Raw genomic sequence first — 5,112 nt, forward strand, 5'->3', positions numbered from 1 at the left:
GAAGATGTTTATCATAGCAACAGAGACAACCGACTTGCATTGAGGGCTTCATCTTCTATTGAAAGTTTTGAGAGCATTTGGAAGGAGGTTAAATTGATGTTCATGTGAAATATAGATTCAAGCCAGTTCCAAAGTTTCAAAGTAAAAGGGCATTACAAAAAATTAGCAAAGTTACTTATGTGAACCCTTAATTTAACTTTATATACTGATTTTTTTTATTTATCTTTATTTTATTCTTTTCAATTTGATCATTTACGTTTAATAATATTAAGTTCATCTTCAATGATACAACCCATTTTTAATTTTTTTGAGACCCATTAAAACACATTATCTTGAAACAACTTCTGTAATTTTCACTCAAATGGTGCAACTCTATATATTAATATTTTATTTATATTAAATTTCATTTTATTTAAACTAATAATTTAAATGTTAATTAATATAAAATAAATAAAATTAAACATAAAATTTTAAATGATAAGTAAAATTAATCTCAAATGCATTACATATAATTAAAAACAATAAAATAGATAAGATCACATAATTAGTCATTTAAATTTCATCATCCTCATGTCCAAAATATTCCTAAATATATTCTACTAGATCTCCTTGAAGTTGGCGATGAACTTGTTTTTCACAAAGACTTGCTCTTTGTAATTTTGTTGCAAGATTCGGATGAGGAACGTTAAATGTTTCACTTGTTGAGTTGTTCTCATCTACATTATCATACGAGTAATCAAAATCACCTTCGTATGTGTGTCGTTCGTCTTCAACAATCATGTTGTGTAATATGATGCATGCATATATGGTATGTTTGAAGGTTTCCATATGCCATGCACGCGCTGGGCCACGTATAATTGCAAATCGAGATTGGAGCACTCCAAATGCTCGTTCCATCTGGTTCTTTATGTTGAGCAAATAGTTTTCTTTTCTCCCTGTGGCATTGAAATGGTCTTGATAAATGTAGGCCCACTCGGTATATATACCATCTGTTAAATAATACCCTATATTATATGGTGTTCCATTGATTGTATATTACATAGTGGGAGCATGTCCTTTCAAAATATCGTTAAAAACATTGGAATGGTTTAGCACATTAATGTCATTGTTAGAACCTGCAATACCGAAAAATGCATGCCAAATCCATAAATCTTGGGATGCCACTGCTTCAAGCATGATTGTGGTTTTACCATGATCACCTCGAAAAAACCGTCCTTTCCATGCAATAGGATAATTTTTCCATCCCCAGTGCATACAATCAATGGAACCCAACATACTTAGAAAGCCACGTGCATCACCCATTTGTAAAAGATGTTCGTTATCAGTGTTGTTAGGCTTTCTCAAATACTCGGCCCCAAATACAACATTCACTCCCGAACGAATCTTTCTAAGCACTCAACTGAAGTGCTTTCACCGATTCCAACATATTCATCTACAATGTTAGTGGGAGACCCATATGCCAACATACGAATAACAGATGTGCATTTCAGCAATAGTGAAAGCCCCATTTTACCAGTTACATCGACCCTTATTTGGAAATATTCATCATGATTTCCAAGTGCGGCTACTATTCGAATAAATACATGCCTATGCATTCTGAACCTTATTCGAAATTGAACATCTGTGTATACTGGATTTTTTGAGAAGTAGTCATTGAATAATCGAGTGTGCCCTTCTTCACGACTTTGATCAATCACTGTTCTTCTCTTTCTCCTAGAGGAACTTCCAGATTGACGTTCCTTCTCGAGCATTGACATTAGTAGTTCTTCATCAGTATTGTCCATAAATTCTTCTTCAATGAATTCCCAAAAGAGATCATTTGAATTGTCTAAATCTATTAAAGTTAGTGAAGAATGAGAGAAGAATGAGAAAAGAATGAGAATGGTGGTAATATATATATATATATATATATATATATATATATATATATATATATATATATTGGTATATGAATAACAACTAGTTTGAATAACGACTAGTTTAGTTTGACTAATGACTAATTTGAATAACGACCAGTTTGACTAACAGCTAGTTTGAATAACGGCTAGTTTGAATAACAACATAATATTTATTATAAGTTAAAGTGGTACTAATGACCATTTTACATCGGTGTTGTTACATAACAAGTACTACAACTTTTCATCATGACTAAAGTCCATATTTTGATCACAACTTATTACAATATTTTTCATGAACATCTCGTTGACTGTCATTCATGGTAGAAGTGTCTTTCGTGATTAATTGCAATGCCTTAAACTCCATCTCTTCCTCCTTACATTGAGATAGTATTTTCATTGTTGCTACTCTTTTATTCCATGTATCATGCACAACATTAGAAGGTGACTCATATGCATTCTCCTTTGCCTTACTATTCCTTTTTACTCCTTGTTGTCCCATTGGACGCTCCATTGGTGATGATGAGTTATACTCATAACTTGAAGGTGTCACAGGGTTAGACGATGATGAGTGAGCCCTACTAGAAGAATTATTTTTCTTTTTGAAGAATTTTCGGTTGATGCTCCCATCCATTTAGGTTCATCTTTTAACAATCACCATGCGAACTCAAGATTGAATGGATTACCTCCATCCTGATCAAAAAAAGCATATGCAGCGGCCAAGACACATCTTCGGATCCCAACAACTACATGTTATCATCTCTTAATCTTTTTAAATTTTTTTTTATGACATATTACTTCGTTTTTTCTGAAAACCGAGGGGTAAAGTATCTAGAGGACACGTGTTTGAATCTCAGCAACTATATTTTATCATTTCTTAATTTTTCAAAAAAATTCATGACCTATTACCTCGATTTTGCTGAAAACCGATGAGTAAAGTAGTGTATTTTATATTTTATTGACTTAAATATTCTTTTGATCCTTGTAAGTTGGTGCTTTTATTTATTTACTTTCGTCCCTGTATTTGTTTCCTTCGAAATAATTCCTAAATATTAAAATTCTTTTGGTTTTAGTTCCTAAAGTTAAAATTTGCAGGAAAATTCAAAGGAAACCTGTGGATTTTTCTACAGATTTTAACTTTAAGAACTAAAATCAAATGAAATTTCAACACTTAAGGACTTTATCCAAGAAAAAAAGATACAGGGACAAAAAACAAAAACACGCCAACTTATAGGGACCAAAAGACTATTTATGTCTTTTATTTATTTATGACCAAATAGATGAAAATTTAAGTAACGAATCTTTACCGTCAATTTATAAAGTAACAATGGTCATGACATTGCCAAATCATCAGTCCATGTGACACATTAGTGATCCGCGTGAAACTCTCACTAGCCAATCAAAATGTAAATGCCACAACTATCCATATTGGACGCAAAATGTTGAAATTTAAACTTAACATATTGAAACAATGATAATGAAAGTAAGAGCAGGAAAATATTTCAAGGTTGGTTTTTTAATGTAATCTTTTCTCTAGTAATTCCTTATTAAAAATGTTTAATGTTAGTTTGGAAAACATGGAAATAACTTATTAATGTTAGTTGTAGTTGTATCAAGTAAAATGTTTAATATTGTTGTTGTTGAAATTATTATTTAACGATTCTATTGATTTTGTTTATTTGTTGTTGTTGCTATTGAGATTTAATGTTTAAAGATTCCATGGATGTAATACCCTGACTCTCTAAACCCGATAATTATCATTTAATTGGTTAAGTGATGATTAGAAGGCATATTGATATTGGATTATATTAATCTAAGAAGGATTATTAAGAGAAAGTTTCATGTGGAATGGTTAGAATCTAATGGCATAGTTAGAATATGACTACATGGCATTGTTGTAAATATGAACAAGTTAGAGGACATAATGGACCTTGATCTCTATTGCATGATCATAAGGGCATGTTTGGAGGGTTACTTGTTATAAGTCAGAATTTTTAAGAAAGAAGAACTTAGAAGCAAGTGGGAGAAAGTAGAAGTCATGTCCATCTTCTCCATTTTCGCAACCCATGGACAGCCTCCACTAAAAGTGCCATAACTCTCTGCTCAGAGCTCCGATTGAGGTAATTCTTGAAGTTTTGAATAGCTAACGAAATTCCCTTCGATTTGATATACTAATTCGCATTCATGGGTTCTGTTTTGAGGGAAATAAGCAGGTTTGAAGTGGAGTGATCCATGCTGAGTTTGTGTGTGAATGCAGCTGCGAATTTGATGATGAAGAAGGTGAACCTTTGGGCAAGAGCGGAGTTCAAAGGCTGCATTAACACCATCTAAACCTCTATTAATCCAAATTGAGTCCTTAGTTAGAAACTTGGGGAAAATTTTTGGGAAATAACATGTTGGGGTTTTGGGTTTTGAGTGATAAATCCATGAATCCATATATAGTGATAAATACGATTAATTGCTAATTGGTGATTCTATGTAATGCATGCTTGATTTTATGCTTAGATTGTGTGTTATGAATGTATTGTGTACAATAGATCACTACTGCATGTTAGAATTCGTTGGGATTATGTTAGTGATGCAGGGAATCAATTATGGGGAAATTGGGACTGATTTAGAACCCTTAAAATGCAGAAAATTGATTCTGCTTCAGGGTAATCGGTTACTGGCATTTGGGTAATCGGTTACTTTGTAGAAAATTGCGTTACAGGGTATTTTTCATGCCAGTAACCGGTTACTGGACTCTGGGTAACCGGTTACCTTGGGCAAAAGTGCAAAAATCAGCAAACTTTAGAAAGTCGTAACTTTCGGCTCGGGTATCGGCATTGCGCAAACTTTATATCGTTGGAAAGCTAGCGACGTGTACTTTCTTATAAAATTGGTCCCCAAACCAGAATGTGTGATTTAATAATATTGGAACCCTACTTAGTGAACCTCGTCGGACGAGATTTTACATTAATAATTCCCCCGAGAGCAGTTTTGTTCCGAATAGAGAACCGAACGCCTCCTTAGTCGTGTGAGACTTGTTTAAATTATAATTGAACATGTTAATGATCATGGATGTGTTGATTCTCAATATGCGGATCATTAATTAATGCATTATATTGATATGCTTTATGATGATCATATTATATTTATCCGTCCGTTCGATTGACGGTCGGAGATGGTTGTTTGTTCGTGGCATGATGCCTTGTGTGATAATGATCATTAATTCCCG

General features: G+C 33.1%; 1 pseudogene; it reads right to left on the minus strand.

Annotated features, from left to right (window-relative positions):
* Positions 1 to 585: 585 nt before the first annotated feature.
* On the minus strand, positions 586 to 2,529 carry LOC131597611 (uncharacterized; annotated as a pseudogene).
* Positions 2,530 to 5,112: the final 2,583 nt, after the last annotated feature.

The sequence above is a fragment of the Vicia villosa genome, linkage group LG4 (assembly GCF_029867415.1).
Source record: "Vicia villosa cultivar HV-30 ecotype Madison, WI linkage group LG4, Vvil1.0, whole genome shotgun sequence".
NCBI classification, from domain to species: Eukaryota; Viridiplantae; Streptophyta; class Magnoliopsida; order Fabales; family Fabaceae; genus Vicia; species Vicia villosa.